General features: G+C 34.1%; 1 long non-coding RNA gene across 2 annotated transcripts; it reads left to right on the plus strand.

Annotated features, from left to right (window-relative positions):
- Positions 1-2,035: 2,035 nt before the first annotated feature.
- Positions 2,036-20,619, plus strand: LOC125615793. 2 transcript variants are annotated; one of them, XR_007346383.1, is made up of 5 exons: positions 2,036-2,127; positions 3,831-3,934; positions 4,393-4,518; positions 10,852-10,894; positions 20,490-20,619. It is a non-coding gene; the product is annotated as an uncharacterized LOC125615793 (long non-coding RNA). The 2 variants fall into 2 exon arrangements; XR_007346384.1 differs by lacking the exon at positions 20,490-20,619 and adding an exon at positions 15,406-15,568.
- The last annotated feature ends 1,330 nt before the right edge of the window (positions 20,620-21,949 follow it).

Genomic DNA, 21,949 nt, shown 5'->3' on the forward strand with positions numbered 1-21,949 from the left:
TCTTTGATTTGTTTTCTCATCTGTAGGAAGAATGTATAATATGAGTGAAATTTTCTTATTGTGCTTGTCTCTAATATGGAAAAGAAAAGACAAGAAAGGGAGGGAGAGAGAATAAAGATTTATTTATTTTTATGTTTGTGGGAAAAAGTAAATTCTGCTTTAAAAAGAATAGTGTGCTCTTGGCCTTTTCCAGTCATCTGCAACTATGTTCAACACATGGTAATCATCTATCCCTTATTTCTTAATTAGAACAGTCACTGATTTATCCAGATTCCATCTCCAACATTATTAACCTTTAAGTTCATAAAGTGAATTTTAACAAAATGTTCTAATATGTTAATTATGCTTTTATTTTCTTTCTCCTTGTTAAGCTGGTTTTGCTATATATTTTTAACATGCTGAGTGAAAGATGTTTTCCTTTATCTTTTTGCTTTCCTTTGTAGCAATTAATAGAAGCTTTTAAAATGCTGAATTTGCCTCTGAGTAAAACTTTGATTCCAGTTCTTGACTTTTGATGCATAATCTTCTAACTATGGCTGTTATCTAACTATTTTGAAAGTGCAATTTTGATCTCCTATTCACCCAAAAGCCATTTAGGAAAGTGCTTTAAAATGGTGAAAACATTTTTCTCTCTCTACTTCTCTGTTATTAATGGTCAACAACTATGGCTTGGATTATTTTTTAACTTTATTTAGTATATGGTCAACACATTTAAATGACACCTATATGTGTTCCTCTAAATTTTTCATTGCATTTCCAAATGCTACTGAGGAAATGTAAATTTTTTCTCTCATCATTTTATCTTTCACCTTTTATTTTTTCCTTGAAAGCTATCCAGTATTTAGAATGGTAGCATCTATATGATAATAAATAAATAAAATGGAAACAGATTTAAATTGCTACATGCTTCAGTGTGAGGTTGGCTCAAAATTTGAATGGATATATATATAGAACATTTTCTTACTTTACAAGAAAAGTTGAGATCCCACTAACAATTGTGAATCTTGATTCTCAGATGAGCCATCAATGTTTTAGAGCATAACTATTTCTGATGGAAAATTATTTGAATACCTTCCATATGAACTAGGGAAAAGTGAAAAATATAAACCTCAAAAAATTCAATTGATTAGACAAATAGAGCACTAGTGATTTGCCAAGCATATTCACTCGAAGTTGAAAAACATTTTGGTTTAAATTGCTGCACTTATAAAATCATAGTCCTCTTTTCTCCCCTTTCTTATTGGATGGCAAAATAAAATATGTATTTTGAAAAAAAATTCTAAAATGCTACCAAAATAGCACCCAAAGCATGAGTGTCTATAGTTATGTAATCAATTTCAAAATTTAATAATTTTTATACAGAAAAATTTAATGTTGGTTCAATTCAAAAACAATATAGCACTTTTGGGAACAGGTAAATGTATAAAGTCACACCAATAAGATTTAGAGTAGGAATCCTTTTGAAATATTAGCATCGTATTGATGTAATAGAATGCTGAATGCATATGCTTTTTCACATTATGTAATTAAGATAAAATTTTCATGTTTTGTTGACAGGCAGATTATTAACAATTTAAGAATCAATCACTGTCTCATAATATGAAAGATAAATATGAGGATGGGTTTTGTAAAGCTTGTTACCTAGGAGCCTAATCTAGGAATTGATTGTGAGTTTTTTTTTATTTGGTTATTTGGCATAATTATTCAGACTATTTCTGCTTGCCCTACACTGGCTGAAGTTCATGCCTGTTTTATGTCCTGATGTGTTTTTTTGGACCTCTTCTATCTTGACTTGTGGGCTATCTATTTGTATTGTAAAGAAGAATTGCCATTTATTATTCGGCCTTGCAGATTATAGATTGTGAATAGATTCTAGCTCTACTGAGTCAAATATTATAAAGGAAAAATTGTAAAAAATTGATATTTTAAAAAGAACAACTAATATAACCTGTAGAAAAATATAACGGAAGTTTAAAGAGAAATTTTACTAAAGTTCTGTGTTATAAGTTGATTCACAAATTTGTATTCTCTACTTAGAGAAGTGCAACGAGCATGAATTGGGAATAAGATATGGAAGGTCTGTCACTGCTTGAGTCACCTCGGGTCACGTCCAATAAAACACTGAAGGTAGGAATGAACATCAGATCATGTTTTTTAAAAAGTCTAAACAAAATCACTCTTCATATATACTATCAGAGCCCCCTGTTCCCTGGGTAAAGATTGAAGAATGAATGGTTCAGTTCTCCAAAAGCCACTGGGAAATGTCAGCACCATCTAGTTAATGAATTCCTGATTTGTTTGGCATTTGCACTTTCTTAAGAAATTGCTGATGTGTTTAGACTTCCTCTTCTCCTCAGCAGCAGTGAAATTTGTTGATTATGATGGCCTTATATAACATCATCCAGGCAGAAAGCTAAAAGATTACACATTAAAAAGAAACAGGCCTGTTTATTACCAGGCATTGTGCTTCCTCATATGCATATCTCTGTTCCTCAGTCTTTGCCCAGGTTGCTTTTGTGGGAGACGCTTTGTTGAAAGTATTTCCATGGCAGGCCTCCACTCATGAAATGTCATTTTCTCTGCCTGGTTGTGATAGGAAGTCTTTTTCACCTATTGAAACCTGTTAAATTTCCTTCAAATATTTTTGTTTAACTCTTAGAAAAACAGTTGGTGGAGGCCCATTTATAAAATGTAGATTTAATGAAGAATTGATGTTTGTATTAAAATGGTTTTCAAAGAAACTTGCTCTGTACTGCTGAATAAAAGCCTGCAATCTTTACAGATTTCATTAAAACAGGACAAACAATCCAGGCTGTCTCTATCCCACATAATTTGCCCCTAACTACTTTTTAACCATATGTTTGTTTTAAGGGACACTCCACTGTAGGAAAGAATCCTCCCTACCCTTGTTTAGTTTGTATAAAGATCAACAGGGCAAGAAGCCACAAGGTTAAATTTACTCAATTAAAATTTGTTTGTATGACTCTAAAGTAGACATAAAACAGATTTTTATATTCTCCACCTAAACATGATCACCTTGACCAGACCACTACTGCAGATTATACATCATATTACATAGTTCTTTGGACAGTAAATTAATTTAGTTGTCATGCTTTCCAACCTTATTTATTCTAAAGGGACACAAGTCCTTCATAGGCAGCATCATCCTGCATTTTGCGATAATATTTCCTCTCCCATGTGTCTCCTGCATGTGCTTAGTATTGTTTTTGAAACACAGTTTTCTACTCTTAACTATCTGGAAAAACAATTGCCCTATATTGGAACAAACGATAGTATCTAATAAGGAAAAAAGACAAGCTGACAGAATAATGCCCTGCAGAATAAGTAGCCACTCTGGTCTGCCAATAATTACCCTTACGAAAAAAACAGTAAAATTGTCATGTAATTGCAAAACAAGATGTTATACTTCTTGCTGATATTGGGATTTCACTCTTATTAACTTGATCACTTTATAATCATTTATTTCCTTCTTTACTAACAAAATATTTCTGTGGTAGTTTTCTCATATACCTCTTAGACTCTGTTTTCTCTTAACCATTTCGTGTCTCTCTAGGCCTTCTCACTAGTCAGCATGTTTTTCTCCTAAGTGATTTTACTTTGTGAATGTGTTGAGAAGAGACCTTATTATTAATAGGACATTACTATTAACTACGGACTGGCTGTGTTTCTGGATCTCCCAGACAGAGAAGAAGCCTTAGCCTATAATTTGATGGTATCATAGTGTCATAGTCTGCTGTATCTGGTCTAACAAAATGCAACATACCAAGTGGCTTTTAAACAACAGAAATGTATTTTTCATATTTCTGAAGGTAGGAAGTCCAAGATCAAGACACTGGAAAATTACGTATCTATGAAGAACTGCATCCTGGTTCATAATGAGTTTTCTTTTCACTGTAATCTCATGGCAGAAGAGGTGAGGGATTTCTTTTTTTCCTCTTTTGTAAGGCCACTAATCCTATTTATGAAGGGCACACCCTGATGACCTGATCACCTCCCAAAGACCCTTACTCCTAAAACCATCACCTAGGGGGTTATCATTCTAAATATGCATGTTGGGTGGACATAAACATTCCGATCATAAAAAAAAACTAGTTACTGCAACACAATTCTCCAGGTGGCTATGTTTGTTTGTTTTCCCTTCTTTTCTTGGTGGTAGTTCTCAAGAATAACTGTCTAATATGCTATGAATGCAATTTTCTGAGATAGGAAGGAACTATCTGAAATAGCCTGAACCTTGTTATTGTTCTTCCATGGGACTATAACAACTTGAGTTAGGGATATTTCTCTCCCTAGAAACCAGAATGCCCCTTTAGTCAGTGGTTCACATGGTCACAGAAGTATAAACATAACTCAGGGTGGGCTGCCTTTCAGGGTTCTTCAGCTGTGGAGCAAAGGCATGGGAAACTGAGACACTGTCCAGCCTATGTAGCTTTCTTCAGTCTTTGGAAACTGGCTCACAATGGACCCAATGGACCCTTTTGTCTCTGCTGCACAACTGTAAGTAATAAATTAGCTTCTTATAACTTGTTGTGTATGCCTGAGTTCTGACTCAGTGGACTTAAGACAAGTTAGTAGCCAGTGCTCAGTAAATCTGCTTTACAGTTACTTACCCTGATGTCTCCCCTGTCAACATCTCCAACCTTGAACCTATTCCCAGTTGCTTCTGGGTCAAAAATAAGTTTAGAATGGAGTATCCAAGGGAAGATGGTCTGTTATAAGTCTCAACCAATCCATCAGCTTCTTTATTAAAACTGTAAAATACATTCTAAAAAAGAGGCTTTGGAAGCCTAGGCCATCTTCACACTTACAGAAAAAACTCATTATCCCCTTTAGTAGCCTTTAAAACATTGCTGCATAACCCTGAGAAAGACTAAAGGTCATGACTACTGCTTTCAACAAGATTTAAGAGCTGTTGACAATATTGTGTTTCTCACTTCTCTGTAGACCTCAATTCTAACACCATTTCCCTCTCAGTCACAGAAATAGCTGCTCATTTTATAGTGGTAGATCCATGTTCAGTAGTCTTTAGAATAACATTGCATTCAGAATTATTTTATTTATTTGCATGCACTTGGGAAAATTGACAATACCACAGTTATTTTCCAAAGGTTTACAGAAACACCTTCTTACTTATTGTAATCACATAATCATAACCTTAGAGACATCTAGTGTAGAGGCATCCAGTTTCTTCAGGGCTCATTTTAACATATTTATAAATTCATATAACATAATTTTCACCATTTGTATCCACAGTACTGCCTGCTTCACTTTCTCCTCCCTCCCTAACCCCCTTTTTATTTTCTATTGGTTTTTCTTCTATCCATTTATTTTTCAATTGGTACATTACAGTTATACATTAAAGTGGAATTCATTGTGATATACTCCTACATGCACATAACATTGTTCAAGTTCATCCCACAGTTCCTTTTCTTTTCTATCCTCCTCCCTCCCTGTTTGATTCCCTTCCTCTGTTCTACTGCTCTCCCATCTCTTTTCATGGGGACATTTTAAAAAAAATCCCTTATTTCTCTAGCTTCTGTATATGAAAGAAAGCATTCAACCCTTGGCTTTCTGAGCCTGACTTATCTCACTTCTCATGATGTTCTCCAGTTCTATCCATTTACCAGCAAGTGACACAAGTTCATTCTTGTTCATTGCTAGATAAATTTCCATTGGAAAATACACATTTTATATACTTATAGTTTCATTAAATATGATGGTCTTGAAGAATTTTGGGTCTCATAAGACAAACTACACACTGGATATATAACTTTTTTGAACTGAATGACTTCATATGTGATCTAATGAAAGCTGGCATGCCTGAGTCCTTGACCTGGATAAACTCACTAGAGACTGTCCCCTCTAACCTAAAAGGTTCTTAAACCATCATAAATGTGTCTCCTGTTTATACAAGAGAAATTGGGATAAGCTTTGGAAATACTAACTCAACAGGACAACAGATTATATTCAGACATCTCACCTATGCAGTCATGAATATTTTCTTACTGTTGTCTGGTATCTGAATAGTATCCACAGATTTGGGGCTGCAGTTGTAGCTCAGTGGTAGAACACTTGCCTAGTATGCGTGAGGCACTGGGTTTGATCCTCAGCACCACATAAAAATAAATAAATAAAATAAAGGTATTGTATCCATCTACAACTGAAATATTTTTTAAAATTCACACATTTGTTTATTGATATAGATTTATTTACCAATTTTACCAGAACAACAGAGATTTTTTTCCTTCCATTTTTATTGGTGTGTTATATATAATAATGGGATTTGTTGTTACATATTCATACATGTGCATGCAATAACAATATTTTAGGTCAATATCACTCCCCAGCATTTCTCCCCTTCTTCCATGCCTCCCACTCCTTGCCGCTTTCCTCTATTGTTTTCCATTTAATTTTCATGAGATCTACTCCCAAATTTCTTTTCCTTTTCCCTCTGTAGCTTCCACATGTGAGAGAACACATATGACCCTTGCCCTGAGTTTGACTTCTTTTGCTTCACATAATGGTCTCTAGTTCCTCCAATTTTCTGCAAATAACATAATTTCATTTTTCATTATGGATGAATAAAACTCCATCATGTATATATACCACATTTTCTTTATCCATTCATTAGTTTTAGTAACCTAGGCTGGTCCCATAGTTTGGCTATTGTGAATTGTGCTGAGACTCTAGTTGTCTGAATATTTTCCATTGTGCCCTTTTGCATGTCCTTGTCCTATATAACTATTGCTGTCCACCGCTTCTTATATATGACCTTTGCTTGTAATTGTTTCTGTCTTACTTCTTAAAACTAAATTGCCCAAGCAATAGCTACAACTCTCTAAAACAATTTCTTACCTTTTTTTTTTTTACCTTCTAGCTGCATTTCTGTGGACCCTAGAGCTCCATAAGAGCATACTTTCTGAAAGAACTTTGTGTAGCTATGTACATGGTTCTTCGATATTGGGTTCACATTCTGACCGATATCTAAATGTTGTCTCTCACTTGTGAGGCACTTCCATGTCTTTAGATATACCCTACAGGATCTGGGAGTCTTTCTTACAGTCCCGTGACATAAAGGGACTGCACTCTACCTGGCCCCTTATGACCTCTCAGCTCCTGACCAGGCAGAATAGTCCATCTTTTTTCCTATGTTGTGGTTTTGTGCTAGACACAATCCCCTTAGATATAGGCCTTTTTATTGTCATCTATGGTCAAGTTGATTTCTGATATTTACTTAGCCTATGGGGACAAACAAAACTAACACCAACAGTGGCAACATTGTTTGGCTTCACCAAAATCTGAGCCATCAAGTTGTAACCACTGGAGTTCTCTCCCTTTTCTCAAGTATTTTCCATTGGAGATTAAGTCACTAGATTTTATAACTCCAAACTTCAGGGGGAAACAAGTCAAGTTTTCCAAGAGTTTCTCACCATGTACTTTTCCGGTTTCAAGAGTGAATACAGGCATATCTTGTTTCACTGTGCCTAACTTTATTGCACTTCACAGCTAATGTGTATTGAAGGCTCATGGCAAAAAAACACATCAATATTAACAGGAATTCAGAAGTTGTTAATTCCAATCTTATGGGTGACTCAAGAAATTTAAGACTTCAGTGAAGAAAATAGCTGCAGAGTGTAGTGGAAATAGCAGGGGAACTAGAATTAGAAGTGGCATCTGAAGATGTGAATGGAATGTTGCAATTTCATAATAACATTTTAATGGATGAGGAGGTCCTTTTTATGTGTGAGCAAAGAAAGTGGTTTATTTTTAAAGAACCCTGAAAAAGATGATACGTAAATGTTGTTGAGATGACAACAAAGAATTTAGAATAATACATAAATTTGGTTGATAAAGCTGCAGTTGAGTTTGAGAGGATTGATGCCACTTTGAAAGACGTTTTTGTGGGTAAAATGCCATCAAACAGCATCACAATCTACAGAGAAATCTGTCACGAAAGGAAGAGTTGATCAAGGTAGCAAAGTTCATTGTTGTCTTTAAGAAATTGGGATGGCCACAGCCACCCCAATCTTCAGCAACCACTACCTTAAGCAGTCATGGTTCATCAGCTGCACAGAAAACTCTCCACCAACCAAAAGATTATGTGGGGCTGTGGCTCAGAGGTAGAGCACTTACCTAGCATGTGTGAGGCACTGGGTTTGATTCTTGGCACTACATACAAATAAATAAAATAAAGGTCTATCAACAACTAAAAAATATTTTTAAAAAATTATGATTCACTGAAGGCTTCGATGGTTATAGCACTTTTTAGCAATAAAGTATTATAAAATTAAAGTAGGTACATTTTTTGACTTAATGCTGTTGCACATTTAGTAGACTATAGTATAGTGTAAAAATAACTTTAGTATGCATTAGGAAATGAAAAACAAACCAAAAAATATCTCTGTGACTTGAGTTATTGCAATATTTGCTTTATTAAAGTGATCTGGTACCAAGTCTGCAATATCTCAGAGGTATACCTGTAAAAAGTAATACTGAAGAAGATAATGCTACAATTAACCTTCAAAAGTCAAAGAAAACATAGCTACAACCTATAATCATATCCCTATCATACTATCTATTAAAAGTAAAGACAGAATAAAATAATTTCAGACACACGGGGGATTCAGAGAATTTACCTCTTATGTATAACCACTTCCTAGAAAGATTCTTGTGGATGTTCACCAAGCAAACAAGAGAGTAAACCAAAACAAGAGGACATCAAGGGCATCAGGAAACATCAGTTCCTACTCAAAGAAGCAGGGAAGGACAGAACTCTTCATCATGCCTACCTTCTAAATTGGAGCAGAAAGTTTTCAATATTTAAAAGGATTCAACGTAATCATATTATGATTGAGAGTTCAAAAAAACTTGATGGTGTGCAAAGCACAGGGAAGACAATCAACATTTATTATCCCACCAGACTGAGTTTCCTTTCCTACCAAAGGATCAGAACCATTACTGTCAATCATTGCATCCCAAGTATCTATCATAATTTCTGATACTCAGAAAGCAGAACAAACATGCTTTTAATAACTTATTCTTCTATAACCGTATATCTTTGTGGTTGAATTTGCCTTTCCTATCATTTCATTTATAGCTGTGCTGTTGTTCTTACGTGTGACACTAAATATCTGTGCCAATTGACAACTCTTATACAGGCATTTATGTTGATAGTTAAGTATAAAAGTAGTAATAAGATTATACAATTGGTAATCCACTTATAGGGGTATAAAATTCAGATTCCATGAAATTGAGGCTATTGCCTCGGGGGTGGAGTCCAGAAATATGAATTGTTGGCATTCACTGAAGGTGATTCTGATGCAAGTGGCCTGTGTCCCCCATTATTAGACATTGTGCATTATGGACTTTACTGATTTATTCAGAGAGAATTCAATATTAACTGTAGACTGGGTGTTATATTCCTTTTTCAAAGGCAGACAGCACATTTCTCCCTAAATTCATCACCTATTTTACCTTGAACAACTTGTGCAAAAATGAAACTGGAGTTAGTGTGAACAGATAATATTTTGTTTTTTTGAGAGAGTAAGCAGCACTGTCCCCCAGGGAGGGTAAAATATCAAAACTCTTTCATTTATTTTACTCTGTCTTGGTTAGGTGCCATAGTAGTAACTTAGATTCTGTACATCTAAATTTTACTCTTAACATTTCTACATTTGAGCTGTCTAGACTTATGACTTTCTGAGGGAAAAAAAAGAAATCTGAGCATGAAGGAATAAAAATAATTTAGTTTGCTGCACTAACATGCCTGGATAGGACTGAAGTTGTATTGTTTAAATATAACTTCAAAAACCTATTAAAATATTGGCTCCCAAGTTTGACATTCTTTGCCGAATATTCCTAAGTTTTTCTATTCTAAATATTTCTACATAGTAGCACACATATCTTTGTTCATTCATTTATAGATGTGTTTCTATAAAAGGATGTGTGTTAGTGTTCTCACTGTAGACAACGGGAGAGAAACTGCATTATTTTCCTTTCCAAGAAAACTAAATTGATGCACAGAATGGTTGTTTACTAGTAGCTGAAATTGCAGCAGAGGGGTACACTGCCTTATTAAGATGAAATTTCTGGTTTCATTTATTCCAGAGGAAAAAAAAGAATGCTATCCCCAAATAAGGATTAGTCTAGGGACTTGGTACATCAGTGCTGCCATATCGAATAGAGATGTGAGTAGGATGAATATTACAGCTCACTCTTTATGTTGGTTTATTTGTAGGTAGGAAAAAAAGAAAAATTGGAGAAAGTATTAGTTCACATTAAAAGGTAAAACACGAAGAGGCCACTGTCAGTTCAGGCTATGCTTGCTGATTTCCAAATAACAACCCTGTCTCTGGAGTCATTAAAAGTATTGCTCTCCTGAGAAGAAGCTCAGGTTTTCTTGCCTTCCAAGCTGAATAAACCTGTTGTATCACTTTGTCATTCTTTATGATAACAGTGGCCCTGGGGATCTTGAGGTTTACTTTTTTAAAAAAGCTATCACAGATTCTCTATGCCACCTCCTTTACAAAAAAGATGTACTCACACACATTTAGTAAAATTTTTTAAGTTATAAACCTAGTCAGTATTTCAACATTTTAAATTACCAACTCTGTAGAAGACATCTTTGGAAGTAGTGGATATAATTAGTTAACATTTATTTGCAAGATTTTTTTTATATAAAATATCATTTGTTCTTCTGAGATATAATATTTTTAAAATTCCAAGTGGAATATACATTCTTAATCTAGAAAATATATGAATATGATGTCTAACATGATAATAGATGGAAAGTGACATATTAATTTGAAGTATTGTTTTAATATTTTTCAGGGACAAAACAGTGCTGTACTACTAAGAAGTTCATAAAAGACAGGTGAGTGGAGTCTTCTTCACTTGTGCTTTTCCTGGGCAGACTGGAGATGTCCTTTGCCTGTTGAGGATTTTTTGGGAAACAGCAGATGCAGAGGTTGATCGGAAATGCATTTCCCTGAGACCTGAGATGTAGTGGATCTCCTCTATGCACTCTATACTATAAATTGGGAGGATAGAACAAAGTTTCCTAAGTGACATGCATTCAGTTATATTTAGGGAGGAATTATGTTACATAAATTTAGGGAACATTTGGGGAAAAACAGGGTTCTCACAAACCACACTGTTCCATTATTTGGGGCAGGTAGGGTTGTAGCTGAGTAACACTGTCAGCATGCCTGCTTAAGAGTGTACTTTTTCTGGGCACCATGGCCCATCCCTGTAATCCCAGCTGCTCTGGATGCTGAGGCAGGAGGATTGCAAGTTCAAAGCCAGCTGCAGAAATGGCAAGTTGCTAAACAACTCAGTGAGATCCTATCTCTATTTTTTTTTAAAACACAAAATAGGCCTGGGGGTGTGGTCCTGTGCCCCTGAATTCAATCCTTGGTACTGGGGCAGCGGGGGAAGTGTGATTTTGACAGGCTTTCTGGGTTCAGGCAGTCTGGTGTCCCCTTCCTGGTATTCATTTTCCCAAGAGCATCTGGCATCTTAAAAAAATCTTTTGCTCTTCTGAAGTGTGTTTTACAAGATCATTTAAAATATGAACATAAAAAAAATGTATGGATATGATTTTTTTGGCCATTAAAATAATTTTATTTACATTGATTGGGTTTCATTATTGTTTTGGTAGACAATGGGAAGATAACTGATGCAATTCAAAAATTTCTACTCTTTCCATCTGTGTTAACTTTGAGGGGCTTTGTAAGACCCCCCTCCCCTGGATTTAGGAAAAAAAATGTGTCCATTTAAGTAAAGTATACATTTCTTGGGTTGATACAAAGGAATAATTAATGGGCTTTTAATCAAGGATATTAGGGGAAATAGTAGCTAACTTAAGAGGTAAACAATAAAAATATAATTTAAGAGTAATCAGGTTTAGAATATTGGTAAAGGCTCATTTTTCCACCCTTTTTCTACTACTGGACATAATGTTATCAGCAATAAATGTTTTGCTTAGACATATTTGGTGATTCTAAAGAAGAATGAAAGCTTTTGAAAGCTTTTTTATTTGTGACCCTTCTCAACATAGTTAAGTATTTAAACTCTCACTAATACGCTACATTTAAAAATTTTTGTTATCTTTGATAGCATGCTGTTTGTACAATTAAAAGTACATTAAGGCCTGGGGTTGTGGCTCAATGGTAGAGCGCTTATCTTGCATGCATGGGGTACAGGGTTGAATCCTTAGCACCACGTAAATAAATAGAATTAAGGTATTGTGCCCATTTACAACTAAAAAAATAAGTACATTAAAATAAAAAATCAAGGCAAGAAAAATTTCAAATTAAGAATTTTGTAGCTCATTGTTTGGCCTTTAGAAATTGCAATTTTGCACCTGTTTTATTATATTTTATTGTTTATTTTTATAACATTATTTTTATTCGGTTAAGCTTTTTATGCACATTTTGATTCCTATTGAAATGGAATTAAGTCCTGTAATTTTTCAGCTTATTTCCTTTTACATCTAGGATAATTATTGGGGTAAATAAAAAAATGGGGATATTCTGGTACCAGATTTTAAAATGAATAAAATTTAAAGTCACAGGGAAAAATATAATAAGTAGACTGATATGAATTTAAAAATCTTAATTATATGTAGCCTACTCAAAACACTGATTTTGTTAGAGATAAATTTATTATATCTTTCCTATGCAATTTATTATGTCTTTCCTATTATGTTTATACTTAAGCAGTTTTCTAAAGTAGTTTGCTTATAACACAATGTCATCATTACTTCAAAAAGATTTAATCTAATGAAATTGAAAGTTCATTAAATTTTTTACCAAGGAGATTGAAAATTGGAAGAATTATACTAAATATGTATATACTCACACAGAAAACTCACAAGCCATAGTAAATTGATAATTTATAATATTACCACTACTAAAAATGTACATAACAACTATATTTAAGATTATGTGACATCCACACTATGGTACCAATTCCTATCCTTTTTTTAGTATATATTTTTTAGCTGAAGGTGGACACAATACCTTTACTTCTTTTTATGTGATGCTGAGGATTGAACTCAGTGCCTCACACATGCTAGGCAAGTACTGTACCAGTGAGCCACAACCCCAGTCTCCTATCCTGTTTTTTAAATGATGATTTTTTTAAACCTGTTTCTTCCTTGTAGCACTTTTTATACCATACAGCTTTTAGTTCTCATAAATAAAGATTTTGTGTTTTAGAAGAACTTTTTGAGGAGCATAAAGCCCAATAGAGCCAAACTGCATAATGGGGATCATAAGCACTAGATCTTACAATCCTCTAACTCTCAGGCCACATGACTTGAGCCCTTGCAGGAAGTTCTTGAATAAAAATGTTTTTATCCTATTGGCTCATTAGAAGAGTTTTACATACTTCCGGAGAACTATTGTCATTTTATTCTTGTCAGACTCAACCCAGGTATCCTGCTTGCCGTTCCTCAATTTGAATTGGCCTCAGTTTCCTCAGTTCCCTGTTATTTACTAACTCTGTAATGCTTATGATTATAGTGTATCTATAATATGTCAGGAGAGCTGGAAAAAGTTCATTCAAATATCACAAAAAAGGAAAATTACACATTAAAAAAACAGGCACACATTAACTAGCATTGTACAATGTTTAAGCACAAAATAATGTGTTACCTCAAAATAGGAACTATTAAATACAAATACAGTAACTAGTTCATTGAGGAAAGTATTTGCTTCCTTAGGTAAAACTCAAGTTTTATTAACAATAAAAATTACAAAGACAAGAGATAGACCAGCATATGGATATGTTATAAGGGAGCTAGCTTTAAAATATATACTCATGGGAGCTGAGCTTTTGAAGCACAATTAAATCAAAAGTTTCATACATTTCTTGTTGTAATTTTAAAATTATATTTCTCCCCAATATAGTTTTTTTTTGAAAATCAGAAAACTTCACATTAATATCAACTTTCCAAAACATATTACCATATAAACTTTAAAAATGGCAATTTGATTGGGGTAACTTTTGCCTTGAGTTAACTATATGGAATAATATAATAATAGTTACCCAAAATGCCAGTATATCGTTGAGTATGCACTTTGAAGCTAAGCCATGGTCTATTTTTAGATGATGGTATTACGGATCCCAACATCTGTTCAACCAACATAATGTGCCTGTTGTACTCCCACACTGAAAATAATGTGTGGTAAGGCATGAGGATTTAATATTAATTCCTTTTGATTATATAGTTTAGGAAAACTGATTACAGTTCAAAGGAGAACTAAATCCATTTGTTCCCTCTATCTTAATTGGACTATTTGGCTTCTTTCATATAACACAAAATAATAAGTTTATTTCTGGACAGGTTTGGATAAACATAATCAATTAATTGGTATTGTGCTTCTATAGCGAAGACCCCAGCTGAGAGAAGGCTGTTTGACATGACAATGATGAGCTGTGGAATATGGGAAAAGACATTTTACAACATATATTTATTCAGAAATGCATTGCAAGACTAGCCTGTTGAGGAAGAACAGTCTTCCAAATCATATATAAGTTTTCAGTAGTATGGTAGGTATAGAAGATAATTAACAGTGTAAGAAATATTCAGAACCTAATAGACTTGCAAAATACAAGTGGGTAATAATATAACTTTTTGCCACAAAATTTTTCTATCTTGAATTCATCTTGGTTGGAATGCAGGCTATTTTTCTAACTGGTAAATGCAGTACATTTTGAAGCTTTGTAGAGTGGCTCTCCTTAAAATGGAAGGAGACCCTTTTCTGCATGTAAATTTTTAGGTTGTTTATTGTTTATGTTCAGATGCATTTCCCACTATTTCCTACCTTCTTTTATTCTTTCCACATGGAATATTAAACACAATAATAGGAAGGATTTTTAAACATGTAGTATGTTAAATTTTCATATCTTGACTGTCATCTGCACTTAGCTTTCCTTGTTGGAAGGACAGACCAGAGAAATGGTACATGATTAAAGCATTATTGTCTTTAAGTCCACCTGATGAGCTGTGGTGGCACCTAGACTTGCTCCTTCAGTGCAATATGTTTATCTGGCTAAATAGATCAGTTTCCTTGTTCATATACCTCTGGTTTAAAGCTTTGCTATACTTGCACTTTTCCTTTTTATAAAAACCAAGTTGGAGAATTCTATCTAATTGAACTGAGTCAGTCCAAGAGCTCAAATCTTTGTATATGGAGAGGAAGGGGCGTTGTAATGAACTACTGAGTACACATTACATAGAAAGAAATGCTTGTTGGCTATAGTCAATGAATATGGACTCTAGGGAGCCCTTTGAAGATCTGGGACATATTATTTATTATTGATGACAGTAGTAATGGATAATTTGTAAGAGGGTTTTTTGTCTTTGTTTTTTTTAAGGACATTGGACTTCTTTCCTCCTCCTTTGAGTCTCGGCACTAATTTTGTCTCCCCATCTCCTTGTCTTTGTTAGAAGCAAAACCTACCATTTCAATATGTAATATGTGGGCCACAGGTAATATTTTTGCTGCAGATTGATTTTAAAACATAACTTTAAAGAATAAAAATGTTTTTTTAATTTACATACTCAAAGATACACTGGCATTCTTTACTTGCTAGGTTGCATTGTAAATACTACATTTAGAAAATAATTCTGATTATTATGAAGGTGACTCTATTTGTCATTGAGACAATTTCAGTTCCTAAGGAAATCTTTCAAAGTGACATGTGGCTATTGTGCAAAACTTGGTTTTAAGAGTTGTATACTGACCAAAACATTATGAAGCTATCTACAACAGCTTAAAAATGTTAGACTTGCCACAAGTGGAGCATCACATTTTGATGTTGGTATTTTTGTTCTCCTCAGGCCCTCTACAGTGCCACTGCTGACTTCTGGATGGTACTGCAGAAATTTAATAGTTCAAATTTCAGGCAAATTTTTTTGTTGTTGTTGTTGAAGTGTCAGACCTGTTGTAATGGGACTAAAACCATGCAACTAGTCAGGTGCAAAACAGTTTACAGGAAATATCAGAGAAGTAGGAGAATGGAGATTGCAACAACAGACAGACTTTCATTTATAGCCTCAATTTACATATTCAGATCATCATGTTCTTTCAAAATAACAATGAAACAACCCAATAATCGAGTACATAAATGGAGTTCCTTATGTGATTCATTTTCCTGTAGATAAGAAGGTATTTGAAGTAGGATATGATCACCTTTGCGGAGTAATAACAAAGCCTGTGCTAAAATAGCATTAAAGAGGAAAAGAACCTTACAGGAATTCTTTCTTTCATAAAGCAAGCAACCTTATCCAGTGTTGGCCAGCATATACCTTGGGATGAATAAATTACAGTTGTGAAAGACTGCAGAAAAGTGCCTGAAACTTATAGTCATACACTTGTGATAACTAGAAGACAATGCCATTTGCTGAACAGATACAAAGGGGAAAATGACATTAATAAGAATTTGTAGTTCCAAGTTTTAGCAGGGTTGTGGAAAGCTGAAAACCTTGGTAACACACAGAACTCTGATTATCTTTGTTCATGCAAAAGTGGGATACTTAACACATTGCTAATAATGAAGTCTCTACTCCTATTTATTCTTCTCTTTGCTTGTTTATTTTTCTCTAACTACCATATTTATACGTTTTGACTCTAGTCTAGTTAATCCTGTATGTCTATGCTTAGTGTTATCAATAGGTGTCTCATTCCTGTTGTGCTTAAGGCAGTGAGGTAAACTGCAGGGAGGCCACACAAAGTGCCTGGAAACGGCATGAGAGACATATTGTGCATTGGGGAAGCTTACAAGAGATTAGCGACTGCTCCAGGAAGAGTTCAGTGGCTATAGGCTCAAAGACAGCACCTCTGTCTCTCAGGATGTTTTGCCAAGCAGTGAGCTCCTCCTCTCCTTCATGGTATTTTGTCCAGTGGTGACTGGCTGGACAAGTGATACATATTCTTTTCACAGTGCCCTTGGTTCTGTGACCATTCCTATTCAGAGAAGGGTCTTATATCTTCAGCTGCAGAAACTGTGACATCATGAGCACCAACTTGCATAGTTTGCTTGTCTGACCACCATTCCAAGGAGCCACTGTCCTAGTATACCTGAAAGAAAGTAGCTTTCTACAGATATCACTAACTTGCCCTGGTTCCCACTTTGCATAAGAGAAAACCAGTGCCCTTCAAGATAATATGTATCGGGACTTTCTGTCCCAGGCTTGTTTTTACTGTTCCTTTAATTTGACTAGGCTTTTGTGAACATAAAGGGGGCATTTGAGGACATGGTGTTTTTCTGTCCCCCTTTTTCATATGATAAGGATGATACAAAAAGTTTTTCAGTTACCTATTTATCCAGAATGTAAAGATAGAGCTCAAATATTGTCTATATCACAAACTTTTACCAAATAAGTCATACAGTTGATGAAATGATGCAATGACAAAAATTGAAGTGCTTTCTAAAACCTAAACAAAAAAATCACAATCCATAAAAATTTGTGTGTACTTTATCCCATGGGAAAGTCCAGATATAATAATATCTAAAGTAGTGTCAGACTGCTTTCATCATCTTTCTTATTGTAATTAAAATCAGCCTAGTAACAATTGCAGAAATATCCCTCCAAAGGAATACTTACAATGTGACTTATTCAATTTTCTCCATATACTTAATCAAAGGCATTAATCAAAGGGATTTGTGTTTTAGCTTAATTTACTGTCATGAAAATACAATATGATATTAAACTTTTTTAGGAATGAAACCCTAACTTTATTCTTAATCATAGGCAAAAGGCTATGGTTTTAATAAGCTTCACTTGTTATAGTTCACCTTTTAAATTATTCTTTATGAAAATAGTTTTCTTTTTTCATTTTGGCAAGAAGCAATGAAATGCTAATTTTATAAGGTCAATAGGTTGATCCCTCGGGATTTACTAGTAATAGAAACCTATTATGTTTCTAAGGTAGACATCATCTGTGTTTTAGATCATATGCAATTGGTGAGCTATGAATAGCATGTTTCCCATTTAGACTATGGTAGGGTGAGTCACACAACTGTGTGGAGATCTGCAATTAGCAACTTAACTTCTGACTGAGTAATTGTTGCTTGTATATATACAGTCAATAAACAGCAAGTTCCTTGAAGCATGCATTGTCTCATGTCTTGTCTCATTAATTTTACACATATATATGTATATATATATACATATATATATATGAGCATAATTATACATCGTGTTTAAGTTCCTTTTGAAAAAATTATACATACAAGGAATTTGATTTCAATCCCCATTCCCCTCCTCTTTCTCTTTCCCCCTTTTCTCTTTCCTCTATTCTACTGATATTCCTTTTACTCTTTATTCATTTTTGATTGCTTACTTTTAATACCTTATTGTGCTTTCAGAATACACTGTGTCAAATAGTTATTTCATAAGTGTTTATTAAATGAATAGTTGTATAAAAACTTACACTTCACGTATTTGTGAGCAGTGTTACTAGAGAAAGCAGGGTTTATTAGAAAGACAACACTGCACAGATGAAGACAAGACATCTTGAAACATTTTAAAACATTCCTATATTCCAGTAAACCTAACTCTTTTCATGTGAAATTCCTTTTATTATGGCATTTGTTTCCAAAGTAACATTACATTATTGATTCAAATCTGTTGTTCAATAACTGCTAAATTCCACTTCCTTCAGGCAGGTTTTCCCATTTCCCCAACATTTTCCTCTGAATTTCCATTTTAATTTTGTCTATCTTTTTTCACTGTAACACTTTTCCTCCTTTTAGTTTTTCCTTACTACTTTATATCTTATATTCATGTATATTTTAGTCCTTTTATTTTTTCTCCTAGACTGATAGCTCCTTAAAAATAGGTTTTACATCTGTTTCATTTTAGTAATCTAGTGGCACTTCATAGCACATATTGAAAATTCACTGAACTTTATGGATAAATCAATCATTAACAATTTATTAAGTTCCTAATGTGCGTATAGAAGTGTCTTAGACCCTAAGAATTAAAAGGAAAGAGAATCAGACATAACTTTACTATGTTCATTTACAAACATACCACTAGTGAAACTCCACATGATGAATAATCACAAGAATGGGAACCTAATTAAAATAAATTATACTCCATGTGTGTATAACATGTCAAAATACACTCTATTGTCAAGTATATCTAAAAAAATAAAAATAGGGCTCTTGTTCTAAAGGAGTATATAATATAGTAAGTTGGAGAAATGTACATAAGTATATAATAATGGGCATTTATGGGTTTAAATTTTCCAACACTGTTTATCTTTCTTTATACTTAGGTTTTTGTTTTTTTTTTTTGTATGAGGATTGAACTCGTGATACTCAACCATTAAGCCACATCCTAAACCCTATCCTAAACCCTATTTTTTCTTTTCTTTCTTTCTTTCTTTTTTTTTTTTTTTTTGTATTTTTTATTTAGAGACAGGGTCTCAGTGAGTTGCTGATGCCTTGCCATTGCTGAGGCTGGCTTTGAACTCGTGATCCTTCTGCCCCAGCCTCTGGAGCTGCTAGGATTATAGGCATGCACCACTGAGCCTGGCTAGGAGTTTTTGTTTGTTTGTTTGTTTTTGGTTTTAATGAGCTTCACTTGTTATAGTTCACCTTTTAAATTATTCTTTATGAAAATAGTTTTCTTTTTCATTTTGGCATGAACAGGATTCAAATTGATAAGGCACATTGGCACTGGGGCCCCAAGCAGTCCTGGGTCCAGGTTCTCTGCACCCTGAATAAAAGCTGAGCAAGACAGGAGAGGTTGGCTAGCAAGGTAAAGTCATACTGAAAGCAAAAGTTCACTGTGAGAGAGCAAAGTGGGCTGAGCTGCAAAGTATCTCAGGACCCAGCCTACAGAGAGCACCAAGCACCAATTATATAGGTGCTTTATTATTTCTTTGGATTTACAAGATAGATTACTCTCATGAGGCACACTGAGTAAATGGACTATCTTCCACTCTAAATATCCCCAGCTTAAGCTTTGAAACACTAACAATAAATATGGGAATAAAATCTATGTGCTTATTTTAGGTGGTGTCACTTGCCATCTAAGTGACCATGGCAGAGAACTTAAAAGAAGCTTATATGATTTATTTTTTTAAGTTTTCCCTTTCCTGGTTCTAGATAATTAAGTGGTTTTAGAGGATACTAAAGCACCACAAACAACAATTAGATCTGAGCTTTGTAACTACCCTGTGAAAGAAAACAGCTCAGGGGGAGAATGGGGTCTTCAAGACTGACCCTTCTGCTCCCTAGCGTATCAGTGCTGAGAGCACCTACAAGCTTCTAGAACTAAAAAACGCTGCAATTGGTACCTCTTTATTCCTTTTGTCATTATGTAACAGATTTTCAGCTGTTTTTAGAATATTTTAAAAACTATGTTTTAGATGATAGGTGTTTTAAACTACTAAATAGAGTATTGATGTGTGGGCGGATATTTGTCTCCTTTTTGTACTCTGCAGCTGAATGCCTGAGGCATCTGCAGCTGAACAGTGGAAGAGATTTCAACAAGAGACAAGTCTGTAACCATGCCAGCCAGCAGTCAATCTCTTTCCCTCCTGCCCTTCCTTCTGTGAGGTGTATTTATAGGCAATCAGGTATGCACATGTGTGCATGCACATATATGCACACATATGTAGGGAAAATATTCTGATGTATGCACAAATTAAAATTTCTCAACTTTACATTCATATTTTTTCATATTTTAATATTTCTGATATCTGAATAGGTAAAGCAAGCAATGATCAAGTATAATGTTTGTCAAAAAGCTGTGATAATTCAAGCTAAATCATCTTGTAATTAATGACATTTTAAGAGAGAAAAGTATATGTATGATTTTCTACTTTTTTTGCCTAAAGTTTATTGACTCCAAAGTATCAACTTGGCCTATTCTGTTCTGTTTCTTTCTTATGCATGCTCACATATTTTGAATTTCCAAAATAATGGGAAACAGTGGTTCACTCCACTTTACTTGAAAGAAACCTTGCTTAAAAACATGTGTAAATATGTTGCAAACAGATGAAGGAGATTACTATTTAGAGCAATATTATTTTGAATTACTTCATAAGTGAGTCTTTTAAGTAAGAGAAGAAACTTCAACATATTTTGCTTTTTAAATTTTCAGGCTACTTAGACTGGATTTGAGAAACTCTCCTTGCTTATGTCAGGAGTGCTTCTTGATGTATTTAGATAATTTAGACACAAACTGGGACCTGAGAGCTAGGCACATGTTGGCCTCACCACTTGTCTTTTGACTAGAATTGATTTAAATGCTAAGGGGCTTTGTTAATTTCCAGTTTATATGGTTCTGTTCTATGACAAAAATGTCATTATTCTACTAATACTTTTATTTTCTTGTTTAAGATACTTAGTAAGAAAGAATAAAGTCAATTCTCATGATAATAAAATTTTAATTCCTTTAGGGAGAAATATTTTAAAGTATATTTTGGATAAACAAATTTATTTGTTGAAAAATTGTAATATTTTTTGAGGTCCTTGTGGGTGTGTGTGTGTGTGTGTGAGAGAGAGAGAGAGAGAGAGAGAGAGAGAGAGAGAGAGAATTATTATTATACTCCAGACCAATAAATCAAACCAAGGGAAAAAATATACAATAAATTCCAAACTAAACTTCATGAATTGAATTAAATCTTGCAATACTCGTATTCATGTGGTATCCAGCCACATGAAGTCAATATAGTGAGCTTTTCAACATACAAGAAAGAAAATTGGTTTAAATATAATATCTCAAAATAGCACCACTTGCAGCAAGTGTATAATTTGTGAAGTAATTGGGTAATTAATTGAAAAAAATGTTGATCAGTGTACAGAGCTTGTCCGTCTTTCAAAAAAATGGAGCATATAGCAGAATGCAAATGCGTTTCTTTTCTGAAGCTTTGAATATTAATTTTACAAACTATTTCAG

This window comes from Marmota marmota, unplaced genomic scaffold, assembly GCF_001458135.2.
Source record: "Marmota marmota marmota unplaced genomic scaffold, marMar, whole genome shotgun sequence".
NCBI classification, from domain to species: domain Eukaryota; kingdom Metazoa; phylum Chordata; class Mammalia; order Rodentia; family Sciuridae; genus Marmota; species Marmota marmota.